The sequence below is a fragment of the Salminus brasiliensis genome, chromosome 23 (genome assembly GCF_030463535.1).
Source record: "Salminus brasiliensis chromosome 23, fSalBra1.hap2, whole genome shotgun sequence".
Taxonomy (NCBI): Eukaryota; Metazoa; Chordata; class Actinopteri; order Characiformes; family Bryconidae; genus Salminus; species Salminus brasiliensis.
Genome location: NC_132900.1, coordinates 10,371,683 through 10,386,823, shown reverse-complemented (window position 1 = coordinate 10,386,823; position 15,141 = coordinate 10,371,683). Strand labels below are relative to the sequence as shown.

Genomic DNA, 15,141 nt, shown 5'->3' with positions numbered 1-15,141 from the left:
TTTCCACCTGATCCGTTTATTATGGAAAACAAACAAAAAGCAAACTGCAAATCAAGCCATTTCCGATACCAAGGACGTGTACAGAGGCACAGCTTTTCTTTTTCCTGACGATTTCTTTCATATCCATTCACTTTCAGAGAGATTTCTTTTTGCGTTCTCAGCTGTTTCCAAGGATATGCTCTTCAGAAAAAACACCGCATTTACCCCATTATTGTTGTTATATATTTATTTCCTTCTTTTTTATTCTTCTTCTTATTATTATTCAAACGACAGACTTCTATACCTCCTAGTCCTTCTGCTTCCCAGCACCACTACCTGTTCATCTACGGACGGACGGCTCGCGCCGAAGGACGTCCGTCTGATAGCTTCTACGTGTATATCTTTAAATGAATATGAATCTATCTCCAGAGTAAACCTTCATATTGAAGGTGCCACCTAATGGAATATGTATGTATATACTTTTCTTCTGCTTGCATTTTTGGCAACAGCGCGCGTCGACCGGACAACACTGGACGCACGGTGGACTCTGTGTTACACTCTGTGTGAGGAGAGGCACTGGGTTCAGTCCAAGCGCAGAGAAAGCAAACAAAAAAACGCCCGCAAGGACAATCTTCGGAAGTCTCTGGCCGCCTCCGAACGGATCGCCGTGGAAATGCGAACGGATTGTGTATAGACCACTTGTAGGAAGAAGCAAACACAAACATTCAGGCTACCAAAACTGGATGATGTTTATTGTAGGTGTTTCCATGCCAACGAGTACATACTTGTAAAGCTTCTCCATTTTCTCCTTCTTCTTCTTCCTTCCTTTCTTGCTTTCTTTCTCCTCCTCCTCCTCTTCTTCTTCCTCTTCTTCGGGTCCTTCTTGTTAGTTTGTTGTAGGAGTGTTTGGGAGCGATGCGTAGAGGCTGGGCAAAGCAGTGCATTGAATGGAATAGCTGATTTGAATGTGTGCATCATTTTCACATGAATCTATTAGACTACATTAACACTAGCGGTGTAATGGCACACAGGAGTCACAGTTCGGATTCTGTCTCATGGTTCGGGACAGCTGGAAAAATGCTAATGATATTAAAAAAGTGTCTCTCCGGCATTCTTGGCTTGCTACTAGATTTTTAGGAGCACTTTGAGGATTTGATTGCATTTAGCGACAAGAGTGTCAGTGAGGTCAGGATGTCGGAGGTTCACCATCCCACCTCATTGGCACCTCAACGCCCCAGCACATCCTAAAAGTACTGGATGGAGCACTACTATCAGTTCCACTGCTCCACAACTCAATGCTTATGCTTATTATGCTCCGCTAGCCCACGCCTGGCATTAGGCATGGTGCCACTTGGTTCATCTGCTCCATAGAGTCCAGGGCTGCTGTGTATCCGATCACCCTTATTTCCCGTAGTCATTTCCCTGTTGAGTTCCTAGAAAATAACCAGTCATCACAGACAAATCACGCCCCTCGTCAGTCGCCTGCTCAACACTCGACACACTTCCTGTGCCGGACATTACTAACACAGCTTCTTGGAAGTGCGGTGGTCTGCTTTTTGGGTAGAACTTGTGCTCATGCTACGGCTGCACGCACGAACTGTGACGTCCGCACTGTGACATTTAATTACGCACATTGCCAAATGTAGATGAGCTGCGAGACGCCGAGGTTGTTTTCATGTGGAAATGAGTTCAACTGTGCACACTGGAATCAGTCAGTCAGTTCAGTGCATCACTTTATTCAGTGTATGGATGCGTGTGAACACGTGAGTGTGTGTATGTGTGTGTGTGTTCACTACCTAAACTCTCTGGTACGTCCACGTTATTGTTATTGCACTGTTAATATGCTGTACTGCTGTTCGTCCAACAGGGTCTACTAAAAGCCGCTAAATCAAGTGTTTACATTTACAGCAAAACTGATCAGGACTTAGTCAGGTAACGCTAGAGCGATCAGCATGAGACGTGAATAGGCCAGGTCTCTCTCTCTCTCTCTCTCTCTCACTCTCTGTCTCTATGTCTCTCTCTCTCTCTCTCTTTCATAACGCTAATGTGTTGCTTATGCGTCCACTTGACATGATTGAACCCAGTGCATGCTGTGCACTGACATTATTATGCCATAGAGAGGGACTGTGTTTGTGTGTGTGTATGTGTGTGTGTGTTGTCTGTGGCCAGGCTGCACATCTGGGAGACCCTTTTCTAACAGATGCCCTCTCAGTGAGCACATTCTCCTTAAGCGATAATTGAGGCTCTACACTCTACACACTCTGCGTGCACACACACACACACACACACACACACACACACACAGACACAAACCCACACTGCTGTGTCTGCTTTGGGCTGTGTCTCGCTCCCTCTCTCTTGGTTGCCATGGTGAAAGAGTGTTAGTCGAATGAAAGTAGCAACGCCTCGTGCATTCACTTGTCTGTCTGTGTGTGTGTGTGTGTGTGTGTGTGGTCGTGCGTTGGTGTGAGATGAATAAGGAAGCAGTATTGTAGTGTGGAAGTTAATGAGGAAGGATTCAGTGTGTTTGCTAAAGCAAGTATTCACATACAGAAAGAGAGAGAGAGAGAGATGCTTAACACTCAGTAACTCTCTCTCTCTCTCTCTCTCTCTCTCTATACTATATACTATATATATAATCTTCCAGCTTTCTCTCTCTCCCTGTCCATAGGTATCTCTCCCTCTTCATCTGTCTCTTCCTCTTGCTGTCTTTCTACTTCTCTCCCTCTCTCACTTTATCTCTCTTTTTGTCTATGTCGCTCTTCCTCTTTTTGTCTATCTCTCTCTGCCTCTCTTTCTCTACTTGCCTGTCTCTCTACCTTTCTCCTCATCTCTTCTTCTCTTTGCCTGTCTCTCTCTCTACCTCTCTCTATCCCTCTGTCACTCTACCTATCTCTCTCTTTTTTTCTGTCTATATCTCTCTCACTCCCTGTCTCTCCCAGTCTCTCTCTCTCTCTCTCTCTCTCTCTCTCTCTCTCTGTCTATATCGCTCTCACTCCCTCTCTCTCCCTGTCTCTCTCCATATCTGTCTATATCTCTCTCCTCTTGTCTCTCTCTCCCTGTTTATAACTTCACCTCTCTCTTCATTTCTCCCTCTGTCCATACCTCCATCTTTCGCGCTACATCTCTCTCTATCTCTGTCATTCTCCATCTCTCTCTCTCTTTCCCTCCTTCTCTCTCTTAACCTCTCTCTGTTATCATCTATCTCTTTCTACCTCATTATTATCATCATCATCATCCTCCTCCTCTCTCTCTCTCTCTCTCTCTCTCTCCTGTATGTTCAGGCTCAATGGCCGGCTGTTTAGTGATTATTAACTACCCTCTGCCTCTCTCTCCTCCTCCTCTGGACGGCGTCCAGATCGTTCGTCCTGGGTGTAACCAAGCTGTCGGCCATCCTGCCTTATGGCCACGCTGCTGAACAAACGGCCCAGAGCTATACTCTCTCCACACTGTCTCCATACAGAAAGGGGGGAGAGGTGGCGGAGCCCTGTGGAGGGGGGGGGAGGAGGCACAGCCACATGATAGACTGATCAGGGAGACGGATGAGAGAGAGAGTGGGAGTAATAGAGAGAGAGAGAGAGAGAGAGAGAGATGGAAAATTAAACTTTGAAAGAGGAATTTTGGATGAATGTATGGATAGAAGGATGAACGGATGGATGGGTAAACGGATGGACGGATGGACAAATGGACGGATGGATGGATGGATGGATGGATGGATGGATGGATGGTTGGACGGACAGATGGACGGATGGATGGATGGATGGATGGTTGGACGGACAGATGGACGGACGGACGGATGGATGGATGGATGGATGGATGGATAGATGGATGGATGGATGGAAAAAGAGAGATCTAAAACCTTTCAAAGAGAATTCTTCATAGAACCTTTTAATAATGGTTCTATATAGAACCACAAAGGGTTCCACTATCATCAAAGAATCACATCTCAGTACTATATAAAGAACCCTTTCTGTTTAGAGTGTAGTGTTTAAAACCACAGCCAGTGTGTTACTTGGGGAGAGTGAGAGGGAGCGAGGGACAGCTTTAGAGAAGCAATGCGGAGGAAAATAAACAAGGGAAATAGATGGATGTGTATATATAGATGGATGGGCAGGTGGATGAGTGGAAGGATGAATGGACGGGTGGATGTATAGTTTGACGGGTGAATGAAGAGACAGAGAGAGAGATGCATATTTCTGGTATTAAAGCTCCAATCAGGGAATTCAGTTTGTATCGCACTGATGATGAACTTCCATTAATTCCAAGGCCTTTCAGACCCTGGATTTTCTCATGGGATCATTGAGTTATGGATGAGCCATACACGTCAAATGTCAGGACCCCACAGGACCACCACAGAGCAGGTATTATTTGGGTGGGGGTCATTCTCAGCTTCACCTTGTAGATGTAGTCTTTCGTCAGTGGTCACAGGACGCTGCCCACAGGATGCTGTTGACTGGATATTTCTGGACTGTTCTCAGTCCAGCAGTGACACGGAGGTGTTTAAACACTACAGCAGCACTGCTGTGTCTGATCCACTCGTATCAGCACAGCACAGCAATGCACCCCCACCATGTCAGTCAGTGTTTTGCAGTGCTGAGAATGACCCACCACTCAAATAATAGCCATTCTTGTGGGGTCCTGACCATTGAAAGAACAGGGGGAAAGGAGCCTAACAAAGTATGCAGACAAACAGATGGACTACATCTGTAATTAGAGAACTAGTGCTCCTATATGGCATAAATGGAGCTGCTAGAATGGGCTGAGACACACACACACACACACTTTTCACTTTTTGACTACATTTGAATCAGGCAGTCGGTCTCAAAGAGCTTGACGCAGGAAGAACAGCAGAACACTGAAACTCTCAAAGGTTCCTGAAGACCTTGGTGAGCTGCATCAGGTGCACTAGCTTGTAGACCGAAGCTGAACTCTGCAGGAGGTCACATCTCCAGGAGTAAAAGTGAAGACGTGCAGAGTTCAGCAGGAGCGCTTCTGTGTTTCTCTCACATCTGGGTTTGATTTTCTCTCCTGTTTCACACGTTAAAGATGAAACACACTGAAGCTGAAGTATTGGCAGCGAGGGATGGTCTCCATCTCCTGGAGGAGCTCCTCACTCGCCAAGAGAAGGTCAGGTGTGTTAAGGCGAAATGCTTTAAGTCTAATTTTATCACTCCACTCTTCGCCTGGAGTGGAGCCTCTCACACACTAACACGCACACCTTAGTGTCTCTCCTGTCATGCTAAAAGCAGAAAAAGTGGCATGGGTTTGTGTGTGGTCTGCTGAAAAGCTTACAGCTATAGAGGAAAACACATGCCGAAGGGATTCAAATCGATCCGGTGCGTGTGTGTGTGTTTGTGTGTGTATATAATTGGGGACAAATTTCAGAGAACACACCTGTTGTGTGGGCAGTCCGGTGCAACATGCCGGGACAAACACTCAAGCCCCCATTTGTTTAAGCTGTGTGTGTGTGTGTGTGTGTGTGTGCATGCGGGCAAGACAAAACAGAAGAATAGATAGTGTGTGCTTTTAAGTGTGAATGTGTGTGTACTTTATTGAGAGAGAGAAAGAGAGAGAGAGGGAGGGGGGAGAGAGGTGGACACTAGCAGCATGGCATGGACACTAGTTCACACTGTTCTGTATATATTGATCTAAAAAAATAATAATAAAAAAAAGCCCCGCCCCCTCCTGCTTTGTGTCTCTGTATAGTTAAAACCTGTTTATTGTGATGAGTATGTCAGAGTTTGTAACTGTAACTTTCTGAGAAATATTGTATTAAAAACTAAAAACACTCAATAAAGACCCGGGAAACTCGAGTTCTGTGACTGAATGTCCCCGTTTCTTAATGTGCTGATTTCAGAAAACCGCTCAACATAAACATTACATTTTAAAGACCAGGAAATAGTGTGAACACACCATTTCTAAAACCAGCTGTTCATAAAAGCAGAAATATCCTTGTCACACTTCTATTGAAAAAAATATATAAAAACAATAAAAAATAATGAATAATTCCAAAAAATGAACTTGAAAACTATTCAATGTCACGCAGCAACCCTGTATCACCATTTTTGCTTTCATGATGAATGAACCAATAGAAATACTCTAAAGTAACTTTTCTATAAGAATAAAATCTTGTATTCTCAGCACTGCAGTGTCACTGGTGTGGTGGCCGCGAGTGGATCAGACGCAGCAGTGCTGCTGGAGTGTTTAAACACTGTGTAGAATAAAATCTTACAGTGAATAGACTCTCTTCTATTAAGTTGCTATTTTGAGAAATGCCTGGTTGCGAAAGCCCTAAAAATTCCATTTACAATCTGGTGTCTAATGTTTTTAGGGCTTTTCTGATGTTGGCTTTGTTGTTGGTATGTTCTTTCTGGTGGTATGGGTTGCTATAGCTGTACAGAGCCCCATAACCTTTCTAAGTGTTTCTGGGCATCTCCAGCCTCTCTTCATCATTGCCTTCAGGAAAGCATCTGTAGGTTTTCATTTCCCATCCTAAAGAAGAATGTCAAATGTTTTAAAATCTTTCAGAACTTTATGCTGAAAGCTGCCTTTCAAAGTTCTTACTAAGGCTGAAACAAAAGTTTCCTGAATCTGTCACCAGCAAGACATTTGTCCTCATAGTGTTAAATGATGTAAATGTACCATTTACATATATGTAAATACATATTACAATGTACATATTTACATATTTTACAAATTTACAAAATGTCGTAGTGAGGATAAACTCAATGTGAGCAGGGTAATATGCTGTTGCTACGTAATTATGCAAAACCTGGTTTTTAATAATAATCAATGCATAAATATGTGGTAATTACACCACATTATCAGTACTTTCTACTGTGAAAAACACTTACGTAGTTCACTTAAGTAGTGCACATGAATGTCGGATTCTGACAGGGAGGCCCCCAGCACCTGGAAAGGCAATCCACCTAGATGATTGGTTAGTAGAATGTTACATAAATCTTCTGAATGTTGCAATTTTATTTATTTATTTGTGTTTATTTGTTTATTATTATAATTAAATATGGCTTTTTACATTTGGTCAGCATATTTCTAAAAATAAATATAATCAAAATTAAATTGAATGTTATAATTGTTACATTTGGGAAACAGATTAATAATACATTATTATGGAACTAATTATTTATTGTGAGTCATTGTGAGGATGAGTTTAATCAATGTTTAATCAATGTTTTTTATCATATTTTTTTTATTTATTATTATTTATTGTATTTTTAGTTTTGGGCAAGTTACTTCAGATGTTTCCATAATGTCAACTGGGGATGTTGTGTACATCATTACATCACATGCTTTCAGAACGTTCCTGGAACATTGTTTCTGTATCGTTACAGGCCATCCTACCTGGAACCTTTTAAAATCATGTCTGATCATTGCTATTGCATCCTCTGCTAGCTGGGAACTCTCTGAATTGACATCACATTGACATCAGATGCACCAATTCTTCTATAAACCAATCAACGTCAAGTACTGGAAGACACAGCCTACAGAGGAGATGATACAGGACCTAACGAAGTTCTTTAGTGTGCTCGCTAAGCAGCAGTGTGAAACCAGCACTAACCGGATCCAACCATACAATGCAATAACAAAACCATGAACCTTGGTCCGGACTTTCCGGCCTGTTTTAACAGAGAAAACTGCTGATTTGTTAGCATGCCATGAGGAAAAGTGCTGCATGCAGTGCAGTGCACAGTTCATTGCAGAAAGCCTGTGTGGTAGAAGCCTTCACTGACCTTTTACCCTGGATGCACACAAGGCTTCGCTAATTAGCAGAGACCACAGCCTCATAAAATGACAAACTAGCACAAGTAGATCTGCTTTTCTTTAGACACTTCCTCTAATGGCCTAACTAAGCTGGGAGAGAGACTTTTATGGCATCTAGCAGACGCTTTTAACCAGAGCTTCTTACAGAAGCGTTTTATTATTGTAGACTCTGAAAACATTATCCTTATGCTTATATGAATATGCTAAATAAAGTCTAAATATAGCCTCCAGCTAATACACTGCCAGAAATAGGAGAACAGTGTCCTCTGGAATCATGGTGCTTCATTCAGTATTTTTGTTTTGAGGTGGGGTAGTGATCATCCAACATCCTGACCTCACTAGCAATGCTCCAAAATCTAGCCTTCTTGTCTGGACAATAGAGACAGGATAACAATACCCTTGATTTCAGAATGAACGATAAATAAGCAAGTGTCCCAATACTTTTGTCCACACAGTGTATGTTAGATTAGCTTTTTGGCACAGTTGAATCTAGTAGTCTAGTAGTGTTGGAGGTGGGAGAAATTGGCAACATGAGTCAAATTGTTCCGGACAGTGGCGCTCCCAAACAGCAAGGCATGTGTGGTGCTCCAGGTCAGCAGTGGTCAGCATCAATCGACAGCTTTCCGAAGAGAGACAAACCACAAACTGGCCACAAACCACAAAGGTGTTGGGTGGCCAAAACGTATCAATGCATGAGAAGATGATCACCTGAATGACTGGTGAATGGTCAGCTGGCTTGTGCCCTGCACCTGTGGGGAGGGATGGCCCCTGGACGCACTGTGGGAGCCGAGGATGGAAGTGTGACACACTGAGCAATGTTCTGTTGGGAGACTCTGGGTCAAGGGATTCAAGTGAGCATCATTTTAACATGTGGCACCTATCTAAACAACACCGAGGACCAGGTGCACCCCTTCATCAGCCGTGATATCCCCTGGTGGCAGTGGCCTCTTTCAGCATGACAAGAAGGCTTGCCACGCTAAACACATATGAGTCAGGAATGGCCTGAGGAACAGGACGATCAGTTCAAGGTGATCTGCATTGAAAAACACTGCCAATAGAATAGGATACACTTGAACTTCTTGGCACCATGTCTAATGCCAGGCGTGGGTAACAGCTTAATCCCCCAGCATTAAGCTGTGGAGCAGTTGAACTGTGCTCTCTGGATGATGGTGGTGATGATGATGATGGTGCTCCATCCTCATCCGGACAAAGAATGGATTGACAGACTGATGGCTCTTTCTTGATTCAGTGAGTGGTGGAGCATGGCCATTCTTAGTTGGTGGGGCTACTAAATGACAGGCGGATCACTCTGCCTATGCGTCGACGAAGAAGGCATCCAGCTAGATCTAACGTGAATTGCAGAAGATACTGATCATCTGCACTTCAAAGAGCACACTGAATGCTCTCCAGAATCTAGAAGAAAGCCTTCACTGGACAGTCGCGACAGTTACTCCAGCCAAAGTGCACAAGCCTAGAAGGGTATAAAGCCCCCCATTATTGGGCTGCAGAGCAGTGGAACCGTGGAGCTTCTTTGGCATGATGGAGCTTGTCCAGTACCTTTGGGATGAGTTGGAGAGGTGTTTGTGATCCAGGCTTAATCATCCAACATCAGCAGCTAACCTCACTAATGTTCTTGTCACTAGCGTACCATTTTCCAGAAGAGCAGAGAAGGCAGCAGCAGAGGTGGAGCAAACTCCTTATTATTACCCTTTACTTGAAAGAGAAGGATTGGAGGATGGAAGTGTCTTCAAACATTTGGACATCCAGCGTGTTTTAATGACATGCAGTGCTTCCTACTTACAAACATTGTGATAAGACAATGAAAAGTTGAGATTCTGATGTTTGACAGAATTGTCTTTGCTTGCTTCAGTGGGTTCTGAGAGAGAAACAGTGAGCGTAAAATGACTTTTGTAAAAGCTGGTGGCAGCTGTGACATCCAAGTCTTCACACGCAGAGGCTAAGTTAAGTTTCCTGCTCATTCTGTCAGAACAGCAGACAGAATGATATTAAAAGAAAAAGGTGAATTATCTCAACAATTACACTCCCTCCTTAAATTCACCCCAATCTTTCATTGTATCTAAACCTCCTTTTAATGAGTTTAAAGACGCTACAAAGCGCTGCATTGTCTGGAGGAATGGCCTTATCTTTCAGACAGCTTCGCAAAACAATGAGAGTAGAGCCACAATGTAATGTGCATCTTAAACCAGCAGAACTGAAGACCTTTGTTTTGTATTCTTTGTCATTTCTCTTTCATCCAACAAGATCTTGGGAACTTTCTAACTCTTCAGCTCCAAGCGCAAAGCTGAGTTCCTGCTTCCAGAAAAGACCATGGAAGACTGTTCGGCAGCCAGAGCTGACAGACATGCCCTTTCCCTTAACATCGTCTCCAACCGGCCAGCGCAACATTTGTCTTATCTAGAGCATTCGCTGCAGGTGTGTTCAACTACAGTTATCTGTTTAGAGAACACTATATGGACAAAAGTATTGGGACACCTGCTCGTTCATTGTTTCTTCCGAATTCAAGCCTATGAAAAAAAAAAAGAGTTGATCCTGCTTTTGTTGGAGTGACTGTCTCTACTGTCCATGGAAGACTTTCTACTAGATTCCGGAGCTTTGCTTTGAGGATTTCAGTACTGTTTAATACGCCCACGCCAACTTCAACTTCACCACGTCAAGTCCATCACACACATGTTACAAATCAAGTGATCTCTCCCTCACTAACTCCCTTCCTCACTCACTCGTCAACTATTTCACACATTCACTGACTCCCTCATTCACTGACTCCCTCATTCACTGACTCCCTCATTCACTAACGTCCTCACTCACTCACTGGCTCGCTTATTCCTTAACTACTTCACTTACTCACTAACCCCCTCACTCACTAACTACTTCACTCACTCACTAACCCAGTCACTCACTCACTACTTCACTCAGTCACTCACTCACTACTTCACTCAGCCACTAACCCCTCACTCACCAACTACTCCCCTCACTCACTCACTACTTCACACATCCACTAACTCCCTCATTCACCAACTACTCCCCTATCTTAATACTTTAGTCACTCACCAACTACTTTAACCACTTTTTCACTCACTCGCCTTTTCTCTTACTAACTCCCTCACTCACTCACTAACTCTCTTACTCACTCACTAACCCCCATCACTTACTAACTACTTCAATCACTAACTTACTCACTCACTAACCCTTTCACTAACTTCCTTACTCACTCACTAACCCCCATCACTTACTAACTACTTCAATCACTACCTTACTAACTCACTAACTCCCTCACTCCCTCACTCACTAACTTACTCACTCCATAACTTCACTCACTCACTAACTACCTTACTCACTCACAAACTCTCTCACTCACTACCACACTCACTCACTCACTAACTCTCTCACTCACTCACTAACTCTCTCACTCACTAACTCCCTCACTCACTATCTAACTTCCTCACTCACTAACTCCCTCACTCACTAACTTCCTCACTCACTAACTCCCTCACTCACTACCTAACTTCCTCACTCACTAACTCCCTCACTCACTAACTCCCTCACTCACTACCTAACTTCCTCACTCACTAACTCCCTCACTCACTACCTAACTTCCTCACTCACTAACTCTCTCACTCACTAACTCCCTCACTCACTATCTAACTCCCTCACTCACTAACTCCCTCACTCACTCACTAACTCTCTTACTCACTCACTAACCCCCATCACTTACTAACTACTTCAATCACTAACTTACTCACTCACTAACCCTTTCACTAACTTCCTTACTCACTCACTAACCCCCATCACTTACTAACTACTTCAATCACTAACTTACTAACTCACTAACTCCCTCACTCCCTCACTCACTAACTTACTCACTCCATAACTTCACTCACTCACTAACTACCTTACTCACTCACAAACTCTCTCACTCACTACCACACTCACTCACTCACTAACTCTCTCACTCACTCACTAACTCTCTCACTCACTAACTCCCTCACTCACTATCTAACTTCCTCACTCACTAACTCCCTCACTCACTAACTCCCTCACTCACTACCTAACTCCCTCACTCACTAACTCCCTCACTCACTAACTCCCTCACTCACTACCTAACTTCCTCACTCACTAACTCCCTCACTCACTACCTAACTTCCTCACTCACTAACTCCCTCACTCACTAACTCCCTCACTCACTATCTAACTCCCTCACTCACTAACTCCCTCACTCACTAACTCCCTCACTCACTACCTAACTTCCTCACTCACTAACTCCCTCACTCACTAACTCCCTCACTCACTACCTAACTTCCTCACTCACTAACTCCCTCACTCACTACCTAACTTCCTCACTCACTAACTCCCTCACTCACTAATTCAATCACCAACTCCCTCCCTCACTCCCAAACTCCCTCACTTACTACCACACTCCCTCACTCACTACCACACTCCCTCACTCACTACCACACTCCCTCACTCACTACCTAACTCCCTCACTCACTAACTCCCTCACTCACTACCACACTCCCTCACTCACTACCACACTCCCTCACTCACTACCTAACTCCCTCACTAACTCCTTAATTCTGCCTCACCTGTGAACACCTACTTCAAACATACTGAGCTACTCAACCCATGTTCAGTCTCTGAAGACTGCTTCCTTCATTTTTCTTCAACGATCATGAAGCTAACAAGCAATTAGAAGCTTAACTCGCCCATTAGCATTGTGCGAAACACACACCTACACCATCCCTCTCAGCTCAAACGTGTTAAGTGTTAAATAATCTCAACAGACTCGTTTCTGTAGTTTCTGGCACTGTGTTGTGGCGCTAGCGCTAATAAGAGCTAGCACTAGCACCAGCAGCAGCCTTTGCTGTAGGCTTAGTTATAAACGGGTTATTCAGGCCTGAAGCACAGCTTAACTCCTGCTCTCGCTCTGCTGAGCTGGGAAAGGCAAAGGCACGTCTTTAGAATCGTCAGCATGGAGTGTTCAGTCCGGCGATGTTACGTGAATACCGCGTTAGCTAAACGATGGATAGCACGCAGTAACTCTGTAAGCTGGAGCTGGATGTGTCAGCACACCAGGGCTAATGTGGAAGATGGGAAGGGTACAGCCCCACATCTGTGACTCTTTTTCCCCCTTCTCTTATTAATTCTATTATGCGGAACTATGGCCCTTGTTATTCGCGGTGGCAGGTCATTTTTCACGCCGCCGTTGCTAATGGGAAAGATCAATGCGTGCTCACGAATGATGCCGTAATCACACCTCTACCGCTGCACTAATTGTCTATTATGCATTTTTAATGCCTATTTATTGGGCTAATTCTGCACAGGGCTGGCGCTCAGAGAAAGTCTTTGTTTTAATTGATGTGTTATCTTTATGAGAGTAATTAAACTGAAAGGAATGTATATGGCTAAGGACTGAGGAGTGGTTTTGGTAGTGGTGGCAGTGGGAAAGGGAGGGGTTGATGCTTCGGGAATTTGGGCTCCGAAGGCTAAGTGTTCTTTACGTGTGAGAGCGTTTTCATCCTGTTCGAGATGCTTTTCATTTCCGCAGGATTTATGGATGAAAAATGAGCTTCTTTTATTTGGCAGAAAAATACCTAAAGTTGTAAGTGAGGTGAGCTCTCTCGCTCTCTTTCTCTATAAATATTCACCAAGCAATCACCTGCTGGAGAGGATTGCTTCTCAGCACACTGCATCCAGGGAGAGCGGGAGGAGGGACGAGGGGAGAGGAAGGACTGGGGAGACTAGAGACAGGGAGGGGAGGAAGAAGGAAAAATGAAAACCTGTCTCTTACCATAAAGCGAAGACCAAAACGTTGCTTCTTCTGAAATCAAGGGTATTAACAGGAGTGTACTGAACCATTCCTGTGAGGAATTGGATTGCATTAAGCCTCAAGAGCACTAGTGAGGTCAGGTACTAATGTTAGATGCGATGGTTCTGCACCACAAATGCCACTCCTAAACCTCCCAAATGTCCTTGATGGAGCTCTATCACTCTAGAGAACACAGGGCCACGGCTCCACATCCCACTGCTCAGAGGCTTTGGCTTTATACCCCTCTAGCCCAGGCTTGGCACTGGGGTACTGGGGCGAGCTTAGGCCCAGCTACCTTTTGTGCAGCTGTTGGTGTTGTTTTCCAAAGGATATTATCCAAGCTGTGTGTGTGCATGTGAACACCAATGGGTGCACCTAAAGCCCAAGGCATCACTAATTAGAAGAGCTGTCTGAATACTTTGGATACATATGTCCAAATGTTTGTGGATACCCCTTCTAATGCATTCTATTATTCTATAGCTACATTATGCTGCTGATGTGCAAATGCATAGATTGTCTAGACCCTGTAGAGAGAAGTACTGCCAATAGAATGGGACTCACTTAAGCAGATAAACATGGACCTAATGGCACTATACCTAATGCAAGGTGTGGGCTAGAGGGGTATAAGGCCCCCCAGGATTAAGCTGTGGAGCAGTGGGACGGTGTTCTCTGGAATGATGGTTGGTGCTCCAGCCAGTACTTTGGGGATGGGTTTGGGAGTATAGAACATAGAAAGCCTTACCCTGGTCAGCAGAGACGGTAACCCTAACAAAAGCAGGATAAACTCTTATTTAATACTCTTGATTTCAAAAGAAACAATAAATGGGTAGGTGTCCCAATACTTTTTTTTGCTGTTATAGCATAGCCTTGTATCTCCAAAACATTAACTTTATAAGAGAGCGCCAACACTTACTAAATGTACTTTGACGTCAGGAGTTTCTATTCCAAGCAATGAAATGTTCATGCAGTCTAAAGGGTAGAAATCATAAAAACCTGAAACACTACTGTTATCAGGTTTTCCTTTGATGGTGTTGCTATAAAAAGCAGATAACAGAGAATAAGAGAAAGACAGAGAGCGGGAAAAAAAAGCGATTGAGAGTGACTTGCCCAACATTGGTTCGTTCTGAACCCCTGCAGATACTCTGCTACCTGCTGCTATCTGTCCAAGCAGATAAGCCCTCATCCATTCAGTAGTGGACACCTAAATGCCTCACTCTACTCAATATCTCTGTGGCTGCTGCCTGATTGCACACTGCAAGTCAATGCGAAACAAGCAGGTTGCAGCCTCTGATCGGTACCTGCCTTTATTTTTTCTCTCCAGTGCGACGTGTGTATGTGATGCTGGCTTTTTGGCTGTTATGGTCTCTCGGTTTTCAGTTCTTTGTCCATTTGCAATACTTTAAGGTGCTGGATAGAAAGCTGTTTAGCTGCAAAACTGTAGGAGTGATTGAGCAAAGTGCCGTCTTGGGAATGATGGCAAAATGATAATGCCTATTATGATAATTCCCATTGTGACCTATAGCATGAGCGGGCGAACTTTTTTGTGAATTTAAGCA

At 44.0% G+C, this 15,141-nt stretch overlaps 1 protein-coding gene across 3 annotated transcripts in view; it reads left to right on the top strand.

The window, feature by feature from the left end:
- Positions 1 to 5,776, top strand: part of ephb1 (EPH receptor B1) — a 305,121-nt gene extending 299,345 nt beyond the window's left edge. For all 3 annotated transcript variants that reach the window (XM_072669348.1, XM_072669347.1, XM_072669346.1), the window contains one exon: positions 1 to 5,776. This exon is cut by the window's left edge and continues 422 nt beyond it. The gene's annotated coding sequence lies outside the window, so the exon portion shown is untranslated.
- The last annotated feature ends 9,365 nt before the right edge of the window (positions 5,777 to 15,141 follow it).